At 41.3% G+C, this 26,962-nt stretch overlaps 1 long non-coding RNA gene across 1 annotated transcript; it reads right to left on the bottom strand.

The window, feature by feature from the left end:
* LOC143653590 (uncharacterized) lies at nucleotides 1–26,711 on the bottom strand. Its single transcript, XR_013161383.1, has 3 exons — nucleotides 26,410–26,711; nucleotides 2,783–3,061; nucleotides 1–382 (listed from the first exon to the last, which is right to left on the bottom strand). It is a non-coding gene; the product is annotated as an uncharacterized LOC143653590 (long non-coding RNA).
* Nucleotides 26,712–26,962: the final 251 nt, after the last annotated feature.

Genomic DNA, 26,962 nt, shown 5'->3' with positions numbered 1-26,962 from the left:
GAAGAGAGACCCTATAAAGGCTGCTTTATTGAGTGGTTACTGGCATGAGTGACTGGGGCTCCATCCTGCTGGAAGAGTTGTGCAGAAGCGAACCTTAGGATTGTCCGGTCTAGCCAGGAGCCAGAGTCATATCCACCAATTCCCACCCCCACTGGCTGTTGGCTGTGAGGGGGGACCCAGCCGTCACATTTCCAGGCCCAGATAGGAGGGTTGACCGAGCTCCCCACTTATTGGAGAAATATCCAGGGTAGAAGGACCTGAGCCCCATGGGTGCTTGAGGTGGGAGGTGGTCTTCGTGAGAACTCCCACCACCGCTGCAGCCAAGGGCAGAGGTGGTCTGCCATATGTAGCTTGAGACTCCATCCATATCTGTCTACCCCTCCTGAAAAATCAAGTGTTAACAAGGGTTAACTATTTATGAAGTTCAGCAAGCACCCCAAGAGAGAGACATGATATCTCATCACAGGCCGATTTTATAATTTAAAAGGTATTTGATTCTCTCCTCTGTCTAGACAGAAAATAAGCTGGGAGAATGGCTCAGACCCTGTGTGTTTAAGCAGAATGTTCCGCATACACCTTAACTTAAGATATGTCAGTCTCTAGTGTGGAAAGTCAGATTAATGCACATTACTTTGCAGGGAAATTAATTAAATTTTTCTGTCTTTGTCCTTGGCCTCTACCAATTAACTGTAATTTAAACTTTACCTGGGTCTTTCCATAGGGGAATAAAATGCACACAATCAAACTCCTGAAAAGCAAATATGATATTCTTAGGGGGAAATCGTAAAGTATGAAATAAAAGCAGAGAAGCTGGGTAGTTGGAGTTCAACTGATTTCAAACTCCATTCTTCAAGGAGGATAAAGACTAAATGGAACAAAAAAATGCACCAAATACCCACATTATCCATTTCAAGGAGGTGTTAATGAAATTCTTACTTCCCAAGAGAAAGAAAAGCAGAGAAACAGATCAAATCATGATGCGAGTGAAACTACCCTCCGTAATATTGCTTCCTAAGGTTTTCCTTGCATGAGTTTTCTGGATGTTTCTACCCGTCTAATGAAGGGCTGGATGAAGGAGTGGTCAGAATGAGAGAGGACACGGAACTATTTGTGAGAGGTAACAGGACTTTGCCTGGCCCTTCAGAACTTAGGGGAGCTAATATGGTGATATTAGCAGAAATAACTCGTTTTTCACTGGCTCATGTCCCTAAACTGTGCCCTAAGTGTATCTTGGAATCCCCAGGTATGTTTGCAGCCGTGTCTGCTCCATCTGAGTGCTGCTGTTGTCCCTTTGTCTACTACCAGATGTCCTCAGGGTGTGGTCCTCTCCCACTGAAGCTGAAATGCTGGACCCCAAAGTATCAGCACCACATGGCCATCTCTCTCCTTTGTGTTCTGCCCTGTTGGCAGAGTGCCAAAACCACGCGCCTCCTGCTCTAGGGCCTTAGAGAACCAGCCTGGCCTGCACACCTATTCTCCGAGGGACTCCCAGGGCTAAAAACTAGAGTGACGAACACCTCTAAGCCCTCCCAACCACGCTTCCCCTCCTCCCCATATCCTCCTGGCTCTTTTCCAGGAGGCAACTTCATTCCTCCAGGTATGCCTAGCATTGAAGACCCCATGACAAAAACAAAAGCTTTTTTTCCTTTACTCAAATTTTCAATGCTTCTTCTCCTTAAAGAGGACTCCCACGGTTTGTTTTCACAAATCATGTTCAAGGGACCTTGCTAAAATGCAGGTTCTGGTTTAGTAAGTCTGACATGAGACCCAAGACTCTACATGCTTAATATGCCTGCAGGTGAAGCCAAGGCTCTGGTCTTCACCCAACCCTTGAAGAGAGATATTTATATGATTTAAAGATGCCCATTGCATGGCCCCAGCCATCCAGGAGGTCATCCTTGGACTAGGAAAATAAATGTATCCATGTACAGTCAGCAACACTAAGGGGTATAGGTCAGAGACAAAATGCCTGTTCTTTAAAATGTCCAGACATTTCACGTGGTCCGTGGACAAATTCCCACGCGCATTCTCTGGAAGAGAAGTTCTGAAATTTGAGTATGCCTCACAATCAACTCCAAGGTTTGTTAAACACAGATTGCTGGGACACAGCCCTGGAGCTTTTGTTTTAGTAGGTCTGGGATGGAGCCCAAGACTGCATTTAAAACGAGTTCCTGGGAATACTGATGCTGCTTCCTGAATTTAAAAATTGAGCTTCTTCACTTTCACCCTGTCTAAATACTAGCTTAGAATACATTTTCCTCTTTGTCTGTGGAAGTAAATGACTCTCCTTTTAAATGTGTTAATGACCCTACCACCCACTTCCCTATTCTTAAGTTAAAAGTGTGACGTTCAAATATTAATCCTTACTAAAATCAAAGAAATATAGATTAAGGGAACACTGACGTATATTTTTACCTATGCTATGTTCACAAAATGAGAAACTCCTGGGAGGGGAAGGCACAGTGGGGCAAAGGGCAAATCACTGGATTTGCATCTCAGCTCCACAGCTGACCACTGTGTCACCTTACGATGTCGCTTAGCGTCTCTAAGCCTTGGTGTCCTCCCCTGGAAATGGGAGCCAAAATAGCACCTGTGATGGTTGCAGTGAAGATTGAATGAGATAATGGGAAATGCCTAAGACACATGGTGAAAAATAAGTGTTTTTCCTATTGCCACACTTAGTGACACACTTTGTGGCACGTCTGCAATAGTCCAAACAAATGAGTGACACATAGCAGAGCTTTTATCCAAAAGACACTTCAAACCTATTGGCTGGAATTACCTTGTGCTACCCTTTTGTCTCCCTCTGTGCTTCCTTCTCAATCCTTTCAGTGTCTATCAGACTTTTGATCTTATTTGACTTCCTATTTCCTTTTTGTTTCTTCTCTTCTGACTTCCACCTCCAGCTTGGACCTCACAGCAGAACTTCAGCTTCACTAAGCTTTACTGTAAATCCCTTGAAAGAAGTAGCACTGTCCTTCCTTGAAGCTTCCCGCCTGGCCTCTTGGACCCCACCCACTTGGAAAACTTTTGCTAGTGACATCATAATTGCAACAACTCTCTGAAAAAAATGATACAAAAGTATACATAACAAACTGAAATGTTCATCCCCCTGTGACTCAGTCATCCTACTCCTGAACATGTATCTGACAAAAATGAAGGGAAAATAAAACACAGCATACAGGGTGGGCCATGGTGGCTCAGTGGCAGAATTCTCACCTGCCGTGCTGGAGACCCGGGTTTGATTCCTACTACCTACCCATGTAATAAAAATAACAACAACAACAAAAAAAAAAAAACACTGCATACAGCATTTTTCAAAACCTCCTTTTTTTGTGTGGTGATGATGAATTAGAAGCAAACTTAATGTACCCCTTTAGAGGAATGCTTAATTAATTTATGGCATAGCCACTCTGTGAAATATTATGTGGTCATTAAAAAGGATAATTATAAGGACAACACAGCAACTCAGAATAATGCTTATGAGTCAAGTGAAAAAGCCAGAGATGAAACTACATATTCTGTATGTAAAAATTGTGTAAAAATGTGGATACATATGGAGAGAAATAAGCAAATACTTAAGAAGAATAGTTACCGTGTAATGGGATTAGAGGTGATTTTCTTTTCTGCTTTTTAACATTCTGTGTAATTGGTACATAGTTTTTACAATTAAAAAAAAAACTCCCTTATAAATATAAACAAAAGTTATAGGGCCAAACTCAGCTTCCAGAATATGTTCTATTTGCTGCTCAAATGATTTATATTCCAGGCTTAATTTCTCATGTGCAAATGCTGTTCTGGAAGCAAATATTGTTCCTTCCAGAGAGAGAAAAAAAAGAAGTAATTTAGTTTGCTAAGGAAAAGCTGACTTCTGTTTTGAAGTAATGTTGTAGAAAGATAAGATTCTGGCGCCTCTGTGATTGGAGCATGTGTTTTCAGTCGTTTTTTCTCCTCATGGGGATAGATTTGAGCTAAGACTTCCACACTGTTTTCACCTTGCTCTCTGCGCAGCTGCTGAGGAAGCATTTGCAGGCCTGGAAACTAGGGGCTAGAGGACCCTGGGGAGCCTGGCAGAGCAGGGCAAATTGTGCCCAAGGAGCACACGGAGACCTTGGCCAAATTCTCCATACTTAAAGCAAAAGAGCTCAATTGAGACATAATAATGAAATGCTTATAGATAATTCTGTGCCAGCCAGGTGAAGAACATTCACGGAGAATGAAATGACAAGTACCAACAGATAACGTTGTGTGTGTGTGAGGGTGTATGTACATTTTAATGTGAAATACCTGGAGAAATAAGGGAATTACCCATGCTAATTTGTGAAGAATAAATATCCTACTTACAACCACAGGTGCTGAGTAGGAACAGGAGAGATCTCGAATATAACAATAAATCCCCACGTGGCACCCCCTCTCCTCTACCATCCTAGCTCTTTCCCAAGAAGCTCTTTCAAATCAGTCGAAAAAGTTACCTAGACCTCTGCTCCTTCTGCATTTCCTGTAGGAATCTGTAAGGCCTGTTCATTTCTATGTTGAAATTGCCCTGAGGTCACTGATGAATTTCTATTTGCCATAGTCCTTTTCTTACTCGACTTTTCTGTAATATTAAAGGCTGTTAAACATTCCCTCTTCCTGACACTTTCCCTCCCTGGACTTGCATTTTCCCCTTTGTTGGTTTTCTTCCTACTATTCCAGGGCATAAATTAGTCGGGATTCTCCAGGGAAATAGAAATGGTTCACGCAAGTCCGATTTCCACAGGGCAGGTCACATTTTCCCAAGAAGATGAAGTTGAATTCTCCAGGAGAAGCCGGCTGGCTGAAAAGGATGTAGAAATTCTTCTCTCTGACATCTGAAATCTTCAGTTCTGGCTTTAATACATACAACTGACTGGATGGGGAGATTCCACCATCATCCCTTATCATTGAGGCCAGTCTTCTTTGTTGATTGTAGATGCAATCAGCTATAGATGCAATCAACTAGCTATGCAAATCCATCTACTAAATACCCTCATAATAATAATCAGGCCAGTGCCTGCTTGACCAAACAACTAGACACCTTAATCTAGCCAAGTTGACCATGAAATTAACCATCACAGTGTATAGTTTCATTCTATATGAGGTTCCTTTTCCTCTTCCTGCCTTTAAATGTTAGTGCTCCTTAGCTTGTCTTATGACTTTTCTGACTCTATCATACTTTTCCTAGGCGACTTCATGCATCTCCATGATTTCAGCTCCCTACTCCCCACTGACAATTGACAGATGCATGTTTTTATGCCAGACTTCTCTTCTAAGCTTCAGCTTTTTGAACAACCAAATTATTAGATAAGCCTCTCTAGATGTCTCAAAGGAGGACCTCAAACTCCATTTGTATATATAGCTGGATTAATCTTAACTTTTCTCCAAAACCATTTCTTCCTTCAACATTCCTTCTTGCCAAGAACTGGGTGTCATCCTTGATGCCTTTCTTTCTCACATCTAATAAATCACCATATTCTCTTGACTCTACATGCTAAATATTTATCATATTAATTACCTAAATCTCCATTTCCCCTTCCTAAATTCAGGCCCTTGTTATCTCTCCTAAGTTATTTAAACAGACACCTAACTTTTAGTCTCTCTGACTCCAGTCTTGCTTTCTTCCAATCTATCATTCATAATAGGATCAGAGCAATCATGTCATTCCTCAAAACAATTCAGTGACTCTTCCTTACAGAAAAATTCTAGTTAATAAATGTAGAGAAAGTGATGGAAATAGGAAACCCCCATTAGAGCACCTCAGTAATAATTACTGCCAGAAAGAGCCATGGATAAATGCTAAAACTAGAAGGGGGAAAGTTAAAAAGTAACAGGAAATTTGTAGTCTCAAAGACTTCAGACAAGCCCAAACTGTGGAAAATTCTATGAATACCTGACCAGCCCTCTTCAAACATGTAAAGGCCAAAAAAGAAAAGGAAAAGCCAAGAAACTGTCACAGACTAAAGGATAGTAAGGAGACATGACAACTAAATATGTAGAGAGGTGTCCTGAATTGGATCCTGGAATAGGAAAATGATGTTAGTGGGAATAAAAGGTAAAAATGTGAATAAAGTCTATAATTTAGTTATGACGATTGTGCCAATGTTGATTTCTTAGAGCTGACCATTGTTCTCTGTTTATATAAGATATTGGCATTAGAGGAAGCTGGGTAAATGTTCTAGTTTGCTAGCTGCCAGAATGCAACACACCAGAGATGGATTCACTTTTAATAAAAGGGGATTTATCCCATTAGTTCTTCAGAGGAACGGCAGCTAACTTTCATCTGAGGTTCTTCCTTGCGTGGGAAGGCACAGGGTGATCTCTGCTGGCCTTCTCTCTAGGCCTCTGGGTTCCAACATCTTTCCCTGGGGTGATTCCTTTCTGCACCTTCAAAGGCCTGGGCTGAGCTGCAAGTGCCAAGATGAGGAATGCCAAGCTGCTTAGGCTGTGCTGCGTTGTGCTCTCTCATTTAAGCACCAGCCAATTAAGTCAAATGTCACTCATTGCAGCAGACATGCCTCCTAGCCCACTGCAGATGTAATTAGCAACAGATGAGGTTCATGTACCATTGGCTCATGTCCACAGCAACAGAACTAGGTGCCTTCACCTGGCAAAGTTGACAACTGAATCTAACTTCCACAGTAAATAATATTGGGGGTCTCTCTATACTGTTTTTACAATTCTTATAAAGTCTACAATTATTTTAAACTAAAAAGTTAAAAACATTCAATGTGTCCTTAAAGCCTATAGAATAAAATCCAACTTCTTTTGCATGACGTATAAGGCCCCTTGCAATGTGATCTGAACTTACTTGTCCTTCTCTGCCTCTGTCCGCTGCTTATGGCACATCCAATATTTCAGATATGCTAGACCTCTTTCTTTATGCCTTGCTTATAAACACACTGTTAGTGATTGAAACGCATCCCCCATAAACACTTGTTTGACCCTTAATCCACATTCCTGCAGGAGTGAACCCAATTGTAAATAGGACCTTTGAAGATGTATTATTAGTTAAAGTGTGGACTCATCTGTGAATAGGGTCTGTGAAGATCCTTTTTACATGAGACCAAACTGAATGAGGGTGGGCTTTAATCCATATGGCTGAAGTCCTTATAAGCCAGAGGAAATCCGGACGCAGGCAGTCAGGGAAACCTACAAAATAAGACCAAGGAGACGCATTGCCATGTGATGGAGGCAAGAGGCCAGCCAAGGAACCCCAAGGACTGCAACAAGGCAGCACCAGAATATGGCAGACTCAGGGAGAAAGCACGGCACTGCTGAACTTCTAGCCTCCAAAACTGTGAGACAAGAAATCCTGGTTGTTGAAGCTAAACTGGTGTACGATGTTGTCACAGCAGCACTGGCAAACTAAGACACACATACAGTTTACACCATGTAAACACATGAGGCCCAGGGACAATTGTCCAATTTTGTTATTAATGGGCCTAGAAATACAATCCATGTTCATTTATCCCTAAACCACCGGTTTGTGTTGAATTAATATAATTCCAATCCATTCATTCTGATCCCCAATTTATGACAAGTAATTAATAACTCAGTCAAGGTAATCAACTCAATTTAACAACCAGCTTAATTGTACCTTTTGACCAGGAGTAACATCCCATAATAGTATATGTCACGCATGTCAGTGAAGACTCTGAACTCATTCCTCTTAAATGCAAACACTGCATTTATGAAGTGCCTAGTCTTGCTTTTACCATCCCCATCATAATCCCATCTAAACCCTAAAACGAAAATGAATGTCACAGCAAAAAAATTAACTAGTGCATATGAAACAGCCTGGTTCAACTTATTAATATATTCACAAACAGGGGTTTAATTCTTTTATTAGTAGTTAGGAAAGGTTGCATTAATATTCAGTAGTTTAAAAATGTGCCATTCTAAATTTTTCGTAGCTTCCCATGAAGGAATAAATTAAAAAAAAAAATATTCCCAGTAGGTGAGTGACTTTTAATAGCATGGTGTCTGTGAAGATGGCACATAAAATGACTCAGAAAACATTTATACTTTGGCAAATGTTCAAAGAAAACTCTTCTCCTTTTTTGCAATGTGTCTCCTTATGTGCTGGTTTGAAAGGATTATGTACCCTAGAAAAGTGTATTTTAATCCTGATTCATCACCTGGAGGCAGCCATTTCTTTAAACCCTAGTCAGCACTGCATGTTGGAAAACTTGATTAGATTATCTCCACAGAGATGTGGCTCTGCCCATTCCAGGTGGGGCTTGATTAGTTTATGGGGATCTTTTAAAAGAGGAAGCATTTTGGAAAAGGCTTGAGTTTCCGAGAGAGCAGATCCATCAGAAGGACAAGAACCATAGCCTACATAGCCAGAGACCTTTGGAGATGAAGAAGGAAAATGCCCCCAGGGAGCTTCATGAAACAGGAAGCCTGGAGAGAAAGCTAGCAGATGTTGCCATGTTTGCCATGTGCCTTTCCAGTTGAGAGAGAAACCCTGAACTTCATCGGCCTTTTTTGATGAAGGTAACCTCTTGTTGGTGCCGTAATTTGGACATTTTTTATAGGCTTGCTTTAATTAGGACATTTTCTCTGCCTTAGAACTATAAACTTGTAACTTGATACATTTCCCCTTTTTAAAAGCCATTCCATTTCTGGTGTATTGCATTCAAGCAGCTGGCAAACAAGGACACCTTACATATATGCATATCTATATCTAAACATACAAACACAGAGGCAGATATGTGATATGTATATCATAAGGAATTCTGCTCACTTTTTTGAGGGGGGGGGGAGGGTGCATGGGTTGAAATCAAACTGATCTCCCACATGGCAGGGGAGAATTTTACTGCTCACTTTTTTGAGGGGGGGGGAGGGTGCATGGGTTGAAATCAAACTGATCTCCCACATGGCAGGGGAGAATTTTACTGCTGAACTACCCTTGCACCCTAAAAATTCTTGAGAGACAAGTGTTGGCCCTGCTCATTTGAGGTTGATTGAGCTTGGTTAACTCCAATATAGAAGTATCTTGACAATTCTTTGTGTCCTATATACTTTTGGGTCCCCAAAATTTTTCCCCCAGTCTTTTTTTTATATACAGCTCAAAACTTAAGGTGTAGCAAAAGTACATGTTAGAAGGAAGGTAAGTGTGGGCCTTCTCCAAAGGAGGAGAAGACTTTCCCAGCCTTTATAAGCCAATGCCTTAGTAGAGAGAGCAGAAAGACAGAGAGAGGTTACCGAAAGATGGGCCTCCACCTAGCTGAAGCATTCGGAAATAAAAGACGAAGAGTGCTAAATGAAATTCTCTATTTCTCAGGCTCTTTCTCAGGAGTAGGTGACTTCTACAACAACAAAGAATAGCAACTCGAAGTGGCTGAGTATGCATTTGGAAATCGAGGTGAGCAAAGGCTGGCAGCAGAGCTTTCAGCAGCCTTCTGCTGGGGCTCAACAGAGAAGGCTGCCCCATGGCCCACAGGCAATGACCCTGTGCTGGAGCCATTTCCAGGGAGTTTCTTAATGTGTCTCCATTTCATTCTACCTCAAAGCCTTGAAGACAGTCACACAGGGCATGGCACCTATTAAAATTCTCTACTCTAGTGCTGCAATGTGTTTGTAAACCATTAAGCCTATAGAGTAGACTAGATATACAATACATGGAGCCCATTGCAGTGTGAAAATGCAGGACCCCTTCTTTAAAAATTATTAAGAACTTCAAGATGGTGACAACGGAGCATTGAACTAGGCATGGGTTCTTCCAAGTGCAACTGCACAGGTTACATACCCATGAAACCAGCCAGCCCACAGATAGGTTATTCACCCTCTCCTCCATCGGTGTCATGTATACTAGCTGTACTTCTCTCTGACAATCCATTCTGACTCCGCTGATTTTGTTCTAACCTCACTAAGGTAACATGATCAACTTCTTATGTACAGACAACATATGCTCATGTCCATGGTTGTACATGTGTGTATACATCGCAACAAGTACCGTAGGGAATGCGTTCTGAAAAGATAAGAGAAGGCTGATTTGTCTCATGGAGCACACTACCAGGATTGTTTGTTCGTTTTATTGTAGTAAGACATTTACAACTCAAAATTTCCCATTTTAATCACTTTCAAGTGTACAACTCAGTGCCAAGGTGTCTTTAGGCCTCGGATTCAAGGGCCAAAGCATAAAATCCTGGCTGTAAGTTATTTTTCAAACATAAAATATCACCTTAAGCATAATAATATCAATGTTAACACTCATAATGCAAAAAAGCATATTGAAAGGAGTGTTAGTATTTTTACTTAGAGGTATAATCAAAAGGCTTCAGGGAGTTCAGCATGGAATATTATAAAATATGAAATGCTAGAATAAGAGTACTTCTAATATTTCTAATTAGCATTCTGCATTTAACTAGGTATAATTAGTACATGATTTGTTTAAATTAATCCTATGGCATACAGATTTCAGAATCAGTATAAATAATGCAAGTTTTTAATTATGCATATGTTCTTTCTTTAAAAGTCTGAGTTATATAGAGATGTTTAAGATGGGCCTGTCTTAATAGACATAGTTTTAGTGGCCTGTCATAGTACAGGATCTCCAGAGCATAGTTTAGGGAAATTCCCTAAGAGTAAATAAATACAAAGAAGCAAAAAGCTCGGGAAAAAGAACAAAAAGCTAATGGCCATTCAAACATTTCTAGATATGTGATATGCAATCTAGGCAAGGTTAATTCTAGGTAAGGTTAATTTTTAGCCAATTTGTCGCTTTAACCCGTACAGCTAGCGCCACCTATAGAAACAGGAATGCAAAATCCAGCTGACAGCAAAAAGGCTGTTACTTGAACAATTCAACTGAATTAAATGCCACAAAGGAATGAGTCAGCATTTTAGTGGAAAACTGTAGTCTTTGTTCAGTAAACAAAGAGAACATGCTACAATGAGCCTCAGTGCTGAGATATTAATGATTTATTGGATATGGGTAAACTTGGTCTAAATCTTACCCTATTCTAAGAGAAAGACAAAAAAGAAACAAGCATACCGATTCTAGCAGAAACAGAAAGAGTAGTCAGCCTTTTATTTTGGCTAAAATACCACATTGCCTGTGCTTTCCTCTTTACCTCGTTAATTTGCATTAAAAGTGCACTGGGGGGCTCATTCTTTCAGCCAGGTACCTGAAAATAAAATACTCTGTCCTCTAGAAGCATCTGATCTGTAGGAGAAAAAAAAAAGTGTATGTGGGTGTATACATAAATATTAGAATACAAAGTAAGAGGTATTAAGATAAAAGTTGTGGCATATAGAAGAGGAAGAAAGTATTTCTGGCTGGCCAGATTAGAGAAAGTTATATGAAGTGGTATTTGAGCTGGACTTTGAAGAAAGAGTTGGATTTGGAAATGAAGAAACTGGGAAAGAGGGGGAAAGTGGGAAAATAAAAGTCGTGTCTGGAGAACAGCCAACAGTTGAGAAGGAAAGCAGAGTGAGGCACCTTCAGAAGATTCACTTGAAGCCTGATCTTGAAGGCTCTTGAAGAGCGAGGCAATGCAACCTAAGCATTGAGAGGGTGTTTGCAGTGAGCCAGGCAGCTGGTACATGCCTTCTGTGAATTAACCCACACGGTCCTCAGAAAAAGAGCTGCTGTGGTAGTTAGGTTCAGGTGTCAACTTGGCCAGGTGATGATGCCCCATTGTTCTGTTTCTGTGGACTTAAATCATCAGCGTGTGAAATTCAATTATGGTTGTTTACATTTGCAGGTTGGCTAAGGGAAGTACCTTCCACAATGAGTAAGGTTTAACTTAATTAGCTGTAGGGTTAAAAGAGAGAGGTCAGCAAGGAGCTCAACACTGCTTAGTCCAAGCAGTTTAGCATACCTCATCTCAGTACTCACAGCTCAGCCCAGACTTTGGAGATGCAGAAAGAAATTGCCCGGGGAAAGGCCATTGGAATCCAGAAACCAGGAGAAAAGGCCAGCAGATATCGCCCTATGCCTTCTCATGTAACAGAGAACCTCAGATGAAAGCCAGCTGCCTTTCCTCTGAAGAATTATAAAATTTTAACTAAATAAATCCCCTAACTAAAAGCCGATCCATCTCTAGTGTGCACTCTGGCTGCTTTTGCAAACCAAAACAGCTGCTAATGGGTAGGAGCTCTACTTTCATATCTCAGCTTACAGGTAAGAAGCTGTAATGTAGCAATGTTTTTGCATTTTTCAATATCCCCCACCTCTTCCAACTTTGTCAGCAATTATGCACATTCCTACACATACTCTCTCAGCTCTGTGCCTTCCTTCATTACCTTTCCCCAAGGTTAACTCCGTGAAAACTTGTGCCCAGAGAGACAAACATTAAGAAATTATTAACTTTGTTAGCAATATGTGCATGCCTTGCCTCAGCTCCGTGCCTTCTCTATGCCCACTGTAACACCCTGCTTCTCCCTTTATCAATTTAGAAACACTTTCACACTGAGCCCTGTATCAGCTGCCATCATAGCAACTTCACTCCTATATTTATTTCTTTCTTCATTCCTCGTAAGTAAGTCCCTATAATAAAAATTCATGTCTCAGTCCATGCCTGGCATTTTCTTTGGTCTCTCGGCTGGAAAAGCCCCTCTGGACCGGGACAGAAGCCAAAGCACAGCAAGGTTAAATAATCTGCCCAAGTCCACACAGCTGGTAAGGTTCACGCCAGGCTCACTGCAACTTGATAATGTAAGTTCAGACTTAACTTTCTCCAAGATGAAGAAAAGCAGAACATTTGTTCTTGTTTTTTAAAGTAAACAGATGCTTCCATGAAAAAGGAAATGAATGCTCATTATAGATAACTGAAAATACAATAAAGCAAAAAGAAGGGAGGAAATACAGTTTCACTTTACATAGACAAACATTGCTAACATTTTATTCTGTTTTATTCTAATGTGTTTTTGAATGTCTTCATGGCTAAGTGTTTAAGTAATATATACACTTGGGAACAAATCAGAGTAACAAAACGTTTACAATGGAAAGAAAAGTAGATAACCCCATCCTCCCTGCTTCCCAACCCCTGCATAGAGGCAGCCTCTTTCTCGATTTAACAATTGGAGGCAATATCTATTGACTCCTGCTTTGGAAAGTGAGGATTCACATATGCTCCCGTAATGCTTGACAACAATGATATTTTTTGTTCATTTTTTTATATATGTAAATATTTTTATTACAGCTTTAATTTTATATTAGCAAAAAATGTATAAATGCACACCTACATAATATATATGTGTGTATATGTTTGCGTGTGTGAATTTTAACATCTTTTATTGTGAAATATAACATATATTTTAAAAAGCAATAAATCTCAAAGTACATTTTAACAAGCAGTTATAGAACAGATTTCAAAGTCTGGTATGGGTTACAGTTCCACAATCTCAGGTTTTTTCCTTCTAGCTGCTCCAAAGACACTGGAGACTAAAAAAATCAATATAATGATTCAGTAGTTCTACTCATTTGTTAAATCCTAACTTCTCTGTTATAACTCTTCCTTTACCTTTGATCCTTCTTCCAATCTTTAGGGATTTTTGGGTTATGCCAATTCTAACTTTTTTCATGTTGTAAATGGGTGTCGACAATATGGGATAGGGGGATGGAACTGGTTGATGCTCTTGGAGAGACTGGTTCCTCTGGGTTTCAGGACTTATCTGGCCTAGGAAGCACTAAAGGTTTTAGCTTTCTAAAAAGTAAACTTAGTACATGCAACTTTTGTAGGATTTCAGCGAGGTGTTCTTTAGAGTTAACAGGAATGATGTTGGTTGGGGTTTGGCAAACTGTGGCAATTAGCAATATCTCACTGAAGCTTTCATAAGAATAACCTCTTTATTTAAGCTCTCCTAGCCACTGATACCTTATTTTGTTTTATTTCTTTTTCCCCTTTTGGTCAGGAAGGCATTGTCAATCCCACAATGCCAAGGCAAGGCTCATCCCTTGTAGTCATGTCCCACGTTACCAGGGAGACTCACACCCCTGGTCATCATGTCCCACGTACAGGGGAGGGTAATGATTTTCCTTGCAGAGTTGGGCTTAGAGAGAGAGAGAGAGAGAGGCCACATCTGAGTATAAAAGAGGTTCTCTGCAAGTAACTCTTAGTCATAACTATAGGCAGGCTTAGTTTCTCCATGCAGAAGTAAACTTTACATGATATTGTTTTTAATTCCACTATTGATTAACTTAATAGTTTTAAATAATACTGCCATCCTCTCCTTGTTCCATCAACTTTAGATGGTTCCTTCTTCCCTTTGTAAAATTGAAATACGAATACCACAACCCTCCCACCAGTTTTTTCTCCCTCCCACTTCTGCAACTGCACTTTTCCTTTTAGAGTATCAAGGCTAACATTTTTATTCTCTTCTGCATCCACAATCAAGTCTTCCATTTTGGGTACTTAAGTTGACTCAAACAGCTACAAGCCAACACTTACATTAATATGACTCCAAATATTTTTTTACTGCAAGTTCAGGTATAATGCTAGATCTACATTTCCTTTTTTTTACAAATCCAATGTCACAACCCCTGGGCCATGGAGAGAATAATGATCTTAGCATCGAGATGAAATGGATTCTCTTATATTCTATCAGTTGTGCTTAAAATTATTGCATATTTCATTTTGCTTCAAGCTTGGATCACGACTTTCTTGTATGGCTTTTATTTTTTTCCAGGGTTTAAACTGCCTTTTTGGAGCCCTCCCTACTTCAGTTTCAGGCTAGAATGTCTGTGCTCCAAAGCTTTCCTGGGCTTTCCTTCACTGTTATCTTGGATTGGAGCCCCTGCTCCCTCTTGCCCTCTTGGACTGGACAGATCCTCTTGAATTACTGTATATCATCAGAAAACTACCCAAGAAGGAGTATGTCCAAGAAAAGCCTTCTGATTCTATAACTGAGAAGTTAGGATTTAAGGGATGATTATGGTTGCTGAATCTTGTATAGATATTTCTTTTTTGCTTTCTGTTATATTAAAGTAGACAGAGGGAAATACCTGAAACTCTAAATTGTAATCCAGCTGCCTTGATCTCTGATGATGATTGTAGAGCTTTTGTCTTGTGCCCTTGTGATTGCAAAAACCTTGTAACTGACCCTCACTTGAGCCCAGTTTATCTGTTTGTTTGTTTGCTTGTTTGTTTTGGAGCCTTGTAATCACTAAAGACAGCCACTAATGTTTATTAATGAGGGAACTTGGGTCAGCCCTGAACTAACCCATCCCAATTCCAAAGTTACTTTGATAAACAAAGCTGGATCTAACCAAACCGGCCCTGCCTGACATGCACAGCAGCTTAGACTTTAACCTATAAGTCACCTATACCTCATTATAATACTAAAAATCACACTCATCATCATATTAAGGCCACTATTTTCTTTGAGGTTTGGGGAGACAAATTTGGGGGCTGACAGGCCATCTAATCTCCTATTTAGCACCTAGCAATAAACTCTCTCTCCTTGAGACCCCAGTGTCTCGGAAATTGGTCATTTGAGTGCATGGGGCAAAGGATCCACCGCTTTTGTCTAGTATCAATTCCATGAATGTCTGAAAATGCCTTCTTGCTGTATCTGTCAGAATCCAAACAGGAAAACTGAAATCATTACAAGTATTTAAACAGAGACAATATAATGCAGGAAATCATTACATAAATAATGAAAGGACTATAAAACCAAACAGGTAGAAAGGCAATGCAGAGATTACAAATAGCAGCCATTCACAATCTCCCTTAGGCTGAAGGAACACAGGAGGAGGTGGGGTTAACAGATCCCAGGAGTGGGGCAGTGGAAGTGGAGTAGGGTGAGAAAGGGGAATGTACTAGGGTTTCTTCATTCTCCCGCACTCCCATTACCTGAACCCCACCAGAAGCCAGCTTAACCAAGGGCCTGAGAAGTGCAGCCTATATCTGCAACACAAAGCACAGCGAAGGGCAAGGAATCCATTTAAAAGCCAATAGCCAAATACCGCCACTCCGGCCTTCACTCACACTTGATTTATATCCTTGCTTGGTTTCGAACTCCAGGTCTTCAGTTACATTCCTAGAGCTTTTAACGCATTGCTCCTCTGGCTCCTAGCTTCCAATGTTTATGGACAAGAAATCTGACGCTAATCTGATTCTTCCTCCGTTTTAGATGACTTGTCTTTTCCCCCTGAACTTTAAGCCATTAGAGAAAAGTGGAAGTCTCATGCTTCCTACTAAAGGAGCACAACTCCCATCAATATCCTTTCCCTCCCATCCTTTCTCAACCAGTCCAGCCCAGCATATCACTTTGCCTCCAGAACAAAGAGAAGAAGTTTTGCAGCAACTGAAACTCCCAGGGTTCAAGAGAGCAGTCCTCAGGAGGATGCATTCACTTAACCTTTGGCCACCAAATCACTCAGGCTTAAATCAGAGCCTCCTCATAGTAGGTCTTCAATAAATGTGTTGAATAAATAAATGCCCAGAGCTAAAGGAGTCTTGTTCATCCAGGTACCACTGAAAACCCAACCCCCCTCTAGGATATCCTTTAATATCTGGGTACTGTGCTACACCCATTCTATTCCGATACAATTTCACACCCTTCCCAAAGGAGATTGGGCTCACCAGGATACTCTGCCTTCTCAAGCCCCTGGATTTAACTCCATATGCAAAGCCCCTTTTGTCATGTGAGATAACATATTCACAGTTTCTGGGGTCTAAACTGGGGACACCTTTGGGGGTCCATTAGCATGTCTGCCACACACATATTCTGTCCTGCCTCTACTTACCATTGTCAGTGGTCCAACATCCTTTGGATGATCCATTCAACACCTGGAATGCTCAACTTTTTACCAGCTATAATCATCTTTTCTTCCATCATACCTTAGCCACCACTATCTCTGCCATACATGTGAATTGCCAATAATCATGCTCGCTCCAAAATCTGAATTATATATGACCAATTCTTTTCTTATAACCTCCTGTCATTGAAGTCAACAACTCTAGTGATTACAAACACCTTCAAAAGATCTAGTCCACCAACCATATCAGTTTCTCACTCTCTCTCCTCCCCTTCACATCCATTGTGCAGGTTTGAAAGGAAGTATGCCCCCTAGAAAAGCCATGTTTTAATCAAAATCTCATTTCATAGAGGTAGAATAATCCGTATTCAATACTGCATGTGTGAAATTGTGATTGGATCGTCTCTCTGGATGATGTGATTAAATCAAGAGTGGTTGTTAAATTGGATTAGGTGATGACATGTCTCTACCCATTTGGGTGGGTCTTGGTTGGTTTATTGTAGTCCTATAAAAGAGGAAACATTTTAGAGAAAGGAGACTCAGACAGAGCAGAGAATTCTGCAGCACCACGAAGCAGAGAGTCCACCAGCCAATGACCTTTGGAGATGAAGAAGGAAAACGCCTCCCAAGTTGCTTCATGAAACTGCAAGCCAGGAGTGAAAGCTAGCAGATAACGCCATGTTTGCCATGTGCCCTTCCAGATGAGAGAGAAGCCCTGACTGTGTTTGCCATGTGCCTTCTCACTTGAGAGAGAAACCTTGAACTTCTTCGGCATTCTTGAACCAAGGTATCTTCCCTGGATGGATGCCTTAGATTGGACATTTCCATAGACTTGTTTCAATTGGGATATTTTCTCGGCCTTAGAACTGTAAACTAGCAACTCATTAAATTCCCCCTTTTAAAAGTTTCTGGTATATTGCATTCTAGCAGCTAGCAAACTAGAACATCCACCCTGAGCCAGCCTACACCCTATAATCCATCCTAGTAATCCTTCCCTTGAAAATTCAATCCCCTCACCCTGCCCTCCCTTCTACACACTCACCTGGGAAAGTCACATCCCTGGTTAAATCCTTCTAGCTATTTAAATTCTTCTCCTGAATCCACACCATGTAGATAAGCAGCAAGGGGAAAGACAGGGTCAATCCTGCCTGACAATGGTAGACCTCAATAAGCTATAACTATTCTTAAAATATTATTTGGTCTAGTTCCTATATTATTGTTAAAACGTATGATTTTAAAAGGTAACAAACTATTTTCCCATTGTTATCAATTTTTAAGACATCCATGCAGGCCTCACACCTTTGTGTTTCTAATCATGTGGTCCATTACAGAAGCATCTGGATGACATTGCTTTGTTACAAGCATGCCCATCTTTCCAGTAGAGCTAAATAAGCCAAGTGCTAAAATACGAAATTTTTTACCAGGAAAGATTTTCATTATGTTTCTAACAAAACGGTCAGTGTGTTTGATGTTTGAAACTGACATCTAAAATGAGTACTTTTGCCCATTTGCATTTATGTACTAAAAAGACAAGCAAGGCAAGAGGTAAAACACAGAAGATAAAAATGAAAATACTGTTGGGCCTGCTGTTTGACAAGAACATTTTGAAACGTGGCAGGTGAGCTTCATCAAGGACTGATACAAAGCAATTCACTCAGAAAAAAAGAATATAGTCTATATTTATAGAATAATGAGCTCAGAACCATCAGTTATACACCAGTAAAGAAGACATTACACACTGCTAAAAAGAGGCACTGAACCAAAGTGTTACATAGAGGAGGTGGGTGTTTTAATTTGCTAAAGCTGCCAGAATGCAACATACCAGAAATGGATCAGCTATTATAAAGGGGATTTATTAAATTACAAATGTGTAGTTCTAGGTCCTTAAAAATGTCCAAACTAAAAAGTATATGGGGAAAAATACCTTGACTTTGAAGAAAGGCCAGTGTCTCTCACATAAGTCATATGGGTAGCATCTCTTTGTCTTTGTTCCTGATTCCATTGCCTTTAGCTTCTGATTCCAGTGGCTTTCTCTTTAGGTACCTATGGATCTTGACTTAGCTGCTACAGGGAAAACTCTGGGTTTCACCTCTTACCTTAGCATGTCATGGAAAGGCACGTGGTGACATCTGTTGGGCTCCGGTCCCTGTCTAACCTCTGTCAGCTCTCTCAGCTCCTGGCATATCCTGGGGCTTCTGCATTTCCAAACATCTGCATCTAAGCTTTTTCCAAGCATCTCCAAATGACTGTGTCTATGTTGATAACTTTGTTTGCTAAATGCTGTCAGAATGCAATATAACAGAAATGGAACAGTTTTTTAAAAGAGAATTTATTGAGATACATGTTTACTGTTCTAAGGTCATAAAAATGTCCAAACTAAGGCATACAGGGAGAGGTATCTTGACTCAAGAAAGGCCGATGGGTCTGGAACACCTTTGTCAGCTGGGAAGGTATGTGGCTGGCATCTGCTGGTCCTTTGACTTTTAGTTTTAAACAGCTTCCCCTGGATCGTTTTATTTCTACATCTCCAAATATTTCTTCTTTAGCTCTGAAACTTTTTCCAAAAAAATCCCCTCTTAAAGGACTTCAGTAAGCGAACCCCCTTGAATGGGTAGAGACACATCTCCATGGAAACCACCTAATGAAAAGCTCCCACCCAACAATATTGAATCAAGATTAAAGAACATGGCTCTTCTGTAGTACACAACAGTGTTAAACCAGCACAGTCAGCTCTGAGCTGTGTTTCTCTCCATGAGCTCTCTTAAAGATGCAAGTAAACTAGCTAAGACCTACCTTGAATGGGTAGAGTCACATGTCCATCTAATCAAAAGGTCACACCCACAATTAGGTGTGTCACATCTCCATAGAAATGTGATCTAATCAAGAGATCCCAGTCTCCTGTTATATATATATGTATATATATATATTTTTGCATCGCAGGCACCAGGAAATGACCCAGCCTATAATATTGAATCCGAATTAGAAGAACAAAGTTTTTCTGGGGTACATAACAGTTTCAAACCAGCACAGGGGTGTACAGTGAGACATAAAAAAAAATCAGAGATTTTATTGTACACAGTATTTGTAGTGTATAAAGGCCTCTTTGGTTCAGCTCAAGAAAGTTCACTGATGCTCAATAAGGCAGAGACTGGTACCTAGAATCACAAAATGAAACTCAGTGTTTAACTCAACACCAGTAACAAAAATAATAAAAAGGGCTCTTATGTTTTGTGCATCAACTCTGCTTGAAAATTAAATGCGTGTTGCTTCATTTAATCCTCATAGAAAGCCCCTGAGACATGTATCATAATTTTCATTTTATAGATGAGAATATTAAGATCAGTGAAGGGATTGGTTTCTGGAGCTTCTCATTCTGCTCTTTTGTGTTGATATCACCTAACGATCACCCCCTTTTTGATTCCCTTAGCCCATCTTCCAACCCACACTTTGGTAAAAAGCAACTTCATTAAACTCACTACCCTTTCTGAGTGTGATGTATGTCTGGTTACTAGGTGGCAGACCAGGATTTGAATTTAGGTCTGCCTGATTCTATACTATTGATCTCTTTACAACGTCTAAAATTGAACTTGATCTTAAAAGTCATTTAGCACAATCCCTCAGTCTTTAATACTTGAAACAAAATCTTAATTAGTTGGTACAGACTATACCTAAATACCTCAATTACAAATTATTCTGACCATTAGAAGTCCTTCCTCATACTAAATCAGTTTTTCCCTCTTTATGTTTTCCCTCAATGGAGTCTATTACTATCAATCATATACAACAGTTCTCTATCCCCCTTGAAACATTTGGAGGCAGCTATAATGTACCTCCCAAGTCATATATTTTCATGTTCAACATTTCCAGTTCTTTTACCATATGAAATAGGAGATGGCCTCAAGTCTTTTAGTGTAGAAGACACATTTTAGTGTGTCTGCTGAGTCCATGTCTCCTTTTCTGAGTACTGATGGAGAGTTGGATGTAGCCCTAATGTCCATCCAACTCTCAGCCCTGCTCCAGGTATCTGGATCATAGATGGACCCTTGAGCCAATCTGACCCAGCTGGATACTTTTTCCCAGATGGAATTGGTATTTAATGGTTCTAGTTTTAGACAACATTGGTTATTGGAGCCAAGAGATCCTTTAGGTAGTGCAGAGCTTCAGCTACATACACCTGGAATCAGAGAAGCACATCTGCAGAGAAAAAAATGTAGCAGACATCCTGAAAAGCAAACAGAAGAGATCCTTTGGTGGGAGAGAGACAGAAAGTGTGGTAGTTCTGTACTGTCAATTTAGGTACACTGGAAAAAATGTTTTCCATAAATCCCTTTCTTCTATGATTTCAAGTAAAATTGACCATGAGAGAACCTTTATGAAATTTGGAAAGCAACAGTAAAGCAGCATAGATGACATTCTTAAGGTCATCAGTGCTTAAGTGTGGTAAGGGAGAGTCTCAAGGGTACAGGTGGTTTCCAGGTCATCCCCATTTGCTCCACACCAGTTCACCTTCCTGATTGTCAGCCTTGCTGACCAAGATGGATGCTAAGCCCACAGCCAGCTGCTTCAAGCCAAATGCACAGAGGCAGAAGCACAACTTTCCATTGACTTCTACAGTGGGCTCCTTTGTGATGATCCTCCACGAGCTATATGATCTTAGCTTCCCCTCATTCTGGCACATTTGATCACATCAGGGCTAGTTAATGACTTCGCTCTGATACATTTTGGATCTTTGCTTTCTCAGATCCTCCCATAATTATGTAAGATCTAATTTCTATAATACATCCCTTAATCCATAATACTCAGTTCTACTTCCCTGATTATTTATTCAGAGATTATGCTTATATCCTGACTTTTCAATTCTTGACTAGACTCTTTGTGACAACCAGCTGTACTTCCTATCCTTGGATTCTGTGAAATTTCCAGTAATAAATCATTTCTAACCCATATCATAACCTTGGCTATAATTTTGTCTTCAATATGTTAGATGGAGATGTCCTAATGCAGTCAGAAATATATCAGAATACAGTGGATATGGTTTGGGGAGTTTTATCAAAGGATCATAAGATCACCTCAATAGCAGCTCAATGAGAGAATCAGAGGGGGAGACACCTAAACTTTTTATGCTGAACAGGCATCAGAGTAGGATGCTGGGAGTCATAGAAATCCTACACTACAGACCAGTGTTTCTTGACCTATTTTTTATTATGGGCCTATGTTAAAGAGAATCTTTGGACATTTTATCCTGGCTGCTCCTCGATTAAATTTTAATACCAAAGCTATACTGTATATCCATTTATGTACTCTATTTTTCCTTAAACTGGCATCAGCATTGCCTTCAAGCCTTCAGTTATTTCAGAGCAAACAGTTTAGTTTGTTCCATTCTGGTAAACTGAGTATAGTCTGACAATCTATTGGCCAAATTCAGGACTTTCATGTAAACCATTAGTCATGTAAGTTCAAAACCCTTTCTTCTCTCTTGGGCCCCACGAAAATTAGAAGCCTCTGCATTTAACACAAGGGAAGGGTGGGTCTGCTTTCTATCCCTCCCTCTACTTCCTGGTCAGTGTACCCGGGTCAAGTTGCTGCTTTCTGTGGGTTCAGTCATAGTTTCATTTTCCTTTGGTTGCTGGCAGGACTTAAAATTTGAGAGTGGCATAGTTTGGTCTTTCACTCCTGCTCTTTTCACTCCTGACAAGAGTCAGACACTTGTGCTGTCACATAGCACGCTAAGTGGTCTATTGGTACCTGTAGCGGTTTGAAGTTGTATATACTCCAGAAAAATATATTCAATTTAATCCATTCCTGTGGGTGTCAACCCACTGTAAGTAGGACCTTTTGAGGAGTTGCTTCAGTTAAGGTGTGCCCCACTTCAAATAGAACAGGTCTCATCCTATTATTGGAGTTCTTTATAAGTGGAGTGAAATTCAGACACAGAGAGACAAAGCCTCCAGAAGCAAGAAGCTGAACATCAACAAAACCTGGAAGAGAAGGAAGGGCCAAGAGATATCACCATGTGCCAAAGATCACCAGCAGCCAGTTCCAGAATGCCAGAGTCTTTAGGGAAAAAGCATCACCTTAATGACGTCTTGATTTGGATTCTCTCTTTGCTTCAATCATGAGCAAATAAATACCCATTGTTTAAGCTGACCCATTGCATAGGATTTGCTTGAGCAGCCAAGGAAACTAGAGTAGTGCCCACCTCGGCATCCCACCCATGCATACTTCTTGTGTCATCCTCAATACTGGGCATCCTCAATCTTGAAGAGTGCTAACAAGCTGACCTATGCTTACACCTACTTTCTTTGGGGTCACCTAGGTCTCAGGGGTTCTGGGAAGGTCTGACATGTCACCTGAGGGAAAATGAACCTTGGCCCCTTCCCTTAATAAACACTAGATGAGAAGAAAGTGCCCATTGGTCACTCTGTTCAGAGAAATTCCCAGCCTTTCAGGGAGGAGCACCTTCTCTTTGTTAGGAGACAAGGTAGTACATAAGACCCTTTGGGGAGTACATAGAATAAAGCACTCACAAACTCCATTTTCTAATACCCAAGCCACATCTTCTGATGGAAGAGTCTAGTGGGGCAGGGCAGGGCAGGGCAGGGACATGTATTATAACTAAAACAAAATAAGGTATATTCTCTTTTGCTCTTAACCCTGATTCTTCTCCACTTGAACCCAGTACTTTCCACTTAGCCAGCAGATGGAGGATTAGGGACCAGTGAGAAGCCTGAATAAAAAATCAAGATGTAAATAGTGGACTAAATAAGATAGAATTTAATTTCTCTCACACTTCTAAGAAATCCAGAGGTAGTAAGTCCTGGATTTGTAGATGTTATATGCTATCTTGAACCTACGTTCCTTCCATTCTATTCCTAATATTACCACATGGCCCAAGATGGCTGCTGGAGGCCCTTCCATTAGGGCTGCATTCCAGTCAGCAAGACAAAAGAAGGGCAAAAGGAGAGCATGGTCCCTTCCTTTTAATAATACTTTCCAGAGGTTGCACACTTTATTTCTTCTTACATCACACTGGCCAAACTTTGGCCACATTATACCTACTACAAGGGAGGCCAGGAAAGAGCATCTTAATTTTTAACATAAGGTAATTATGTATGCCCAATTAAAAAGCGAAAGTTACAATATAACAGGAAAAGGGGAGAATGGATCCTGAATGACATTTAGCAGTCTTGGCCCCAGTTTGAGTACTGATCCACTGGACTGGTCTTTGACACGGTGGGGCTGGGAAGGGAGAGGCCATTGAGGGACGTGATTGGCTACTCGCGGGCGACGAGAACCAGTGAAAGGTTTAGGAGGTGAAAGGGTGAGAAAGAAGGAAGGTAGACCGGGATGTTTAAAGCTGGCGGGTTTATTTCTGCGGTCCCGGGGAGAGCTCACCAAATCCAAGACGGAGGGAGGTGACTCAGCACCTGGGTGATGGGGTGGGCAGTTTTTTAAGCAAGAGGGTCAGGTGACATCCGGAAGGGGCGGTTCCCGGGAAGTCAGGTGCCCGGAAGGGGCGGTTCCAGAAGCCATGTTGGGAGGGGCGACACAGCCTCCGCAGCTCCAGTTGCAGTGCCCTTCCCGGTTCCCCCCACCTGACAAGCAGGAAGGGTTGTGAAAGCTGAGTTACACGGGGGAGGGGCCTGCTTGCTGTCAGGAGCTTGCTTGCTACACTACCACTAAAAACTAACACATACTTTTGCAAGGGACTAATCTATGGCATAATTCACCATGATTATAACTTGCAGCATCTATAGAAGATTTATCACATGCCTGGAACTTTTCTAAGCACTTTATATGTATTAACTCCTTTAGCACTGGAGCAATCCATGAAGTCTGTACTGCTGTTATCTCCATTTTACAGATAAGGAAACTGAAGCACAGATAGGAAGACCTGGAGAGAACACCATGGAATGAATGATCAGAGGGAGAACACAGAAGTAAATTTTAAGAACATTCTTGGGCCTCTGGCGATGCACTGGTCTGTTTTGCGATGGGGCAGATGCCATGCTGTGAGGAAGCACAGACCACACGAAGGGGCCACACGTGAATATTCATGGTATTAGCCCCAAGTGAGGTCTGATGACAGCCAGTATCGATGGCCAGACTTGAGTGAGAAAGCCTTTGAGATGACCTCATCTGGCTGCCCTCATGAGAGACCCAAGAACCACCCACCTGAGCCACATCAACCCCCAGATCCATGAATAAAATAAATAAACTGTATTGTTTCAGGAAAAAAAAATGAGATGTTTATATAGTATTGGCATTCATGATTCCTGACTTTTTCCAGTACCTGTCCTTGAAGCACTTTAGAAGCAGAGGACTAACAATTTAAAACTTCAGGCTGAGTTTTACTTATCTACTTGCTCATCTTTATGTCTTTCTGTATTCTATCTAAAATTAATGGTGTAATTATCCATCCGATTGAACTCAATGCAGAAATGAGGGATTATCCAGGGTTCTTTCCTCATCCTTATCAACTGGACTCAATCAATAATTAAATCCTGTTGTGGCAACCCAAGGAACTGGAACCCCTCCCTTAGGGGAAGAGAGGGGAAAAAAAAAAAAAAAACCAGACCTTTAAGTACATAGTAGGCCAGAAGGAAAACCACCCCTCCAAAAGGGGAAGTAATGGCCAAGCTATTTGGATGGACCCTCTGAAACTTCTTTGAATGATTCCATAGCCTGTATGTTTCAGGAAATCTTGAAATGTAACCAAAAGAAAACAGTTAACTTTGTCAGCAACAGGTGCAGGCACTCTCTTGGTTCTGTGCCTGCTTTATGTGTTTCCACTATGAAACCCTGTTCAGGGAAGATGACAGAATAAGGTAGGCCGAGTTCACCTGTGCTCCAAGGAACAACTAGAGTAGTGACAGAAAAATGACCAGCAGTTCCAGGGTATGAGTGACCTAAGATGGTCTTCTACACTATATAGGGAGGTCCTGGATGAAAAAGCTGAGGAATTGAGATGCAGAGAATGGGGTGAGTGACCAAGTCGGGACTCCACCGGGGATAAGGGGCCATGCCCAGAAAGGGCCTGCTCCCACAGTTAGCTTGGGAGATCAGCCCCCTCAGCTCCATAGCCTAGAGCTCCCTTGGGGACCCCAAAAACCAGCAAATTTGCTTTCCGTGTTCATAGAGATATCTAGTGCACAGAGCATAGCTTTCCCCTTTCCATATGGGGGACCAGAACCCTCAGAAGTGCAAGGATGGGGAAGTGGGGATAAGGACGAAAGGCATACTGCACCCAGTACCCCAGACCCCCCACACCCCACCCCGAGCCCCAATGCCCCCACCCTGCACGCTGCCCCATGGCCATGTACTGCCACACCCCATGCCTCCTGCTCCCAGTGGTCCCATGCCACATGCCCCATGCAACTTGTGCTGTGCCCCACACCCCCATATCCCTGTACCATGCTACACCCCAGGCCCCAGGCCCTGTGCCACACCCAACTGGCAGGTATTTCCAGGCTGGTTGTGGACAAGACCTGCTGACATACCTAGCCCCACAGGCCAAGGGCATTCCAAGCAGGGTCCTGGGGTCCATTCCAGCCTTATCAGACTGACAAGTGGAATCTCCACTGAGGTGCACTCTGCTCATCCCACAGTCCCAGGATTGGCAGCATTAGTGTGCCCCAGGATCTGTCTGGAATTGCACTGGTCTCCACCCAGCTCACCTGGCTGCCACAGTTGGGGAGAGGTGGGCCTAAGGAGAAGAGGAGGCCCAAGAGTGCCATCTGCTGGGAAGAACTGGAAAGTGCATCCTGGCAAACTGCCTGTCTAGATTCAAACAGATCCTCAAGTGGAGCTGTAGACGCTGAGTGAGGTCTCGGCCTTGGTTTGATGGGGAATTACCGACAAACCAAGTGTAAAGGAGATCTTCCATGCAAATCCAAGCAAATACAAAACCTTAGACAAATAAGAGAACTCGACTTTCAAAATAACCCTATCAAGGCAGCCAAACACCTCAAAGCCAACAGAAAATCACAAAGCGTATGAAGATGCAGACCATTATGACCCAACCAAGTGACCAAATGAAAACACTGGAGGAGACACAGACTTTGAATCAACTAATCAAAGATGTTCATACAACTCTCCTAAATAAATTAAACAGGTTGACTAATGACATAAGGTGTATCAAGAAGACACTAGAAGAGCATAAAGAAGAATTTGAAAGAATCAGTAGAAAAATAGCAGATAACACAGAGGTGAAAGATAACATAGATCAAA

The sequence above is a fragment of the Tamandua tetradactyla genome, chromosome 13 (assembly GCF_023851605.1).
Source record: "Tamandua tetradactyla isolate mTamTet1 chromosome 13, mTamTet1.pri, whole genome shotgun sequence".
Lineage (NCBI taxonomy): Eukaryota > Metazoa > Chordata > Mammalia > Pilosa > Myrmecophagidae > Tamandua > Tamandua tetradactyla.
This window is presented reverse-complemented; position numbering and strand designations above follow the sequence as displayed.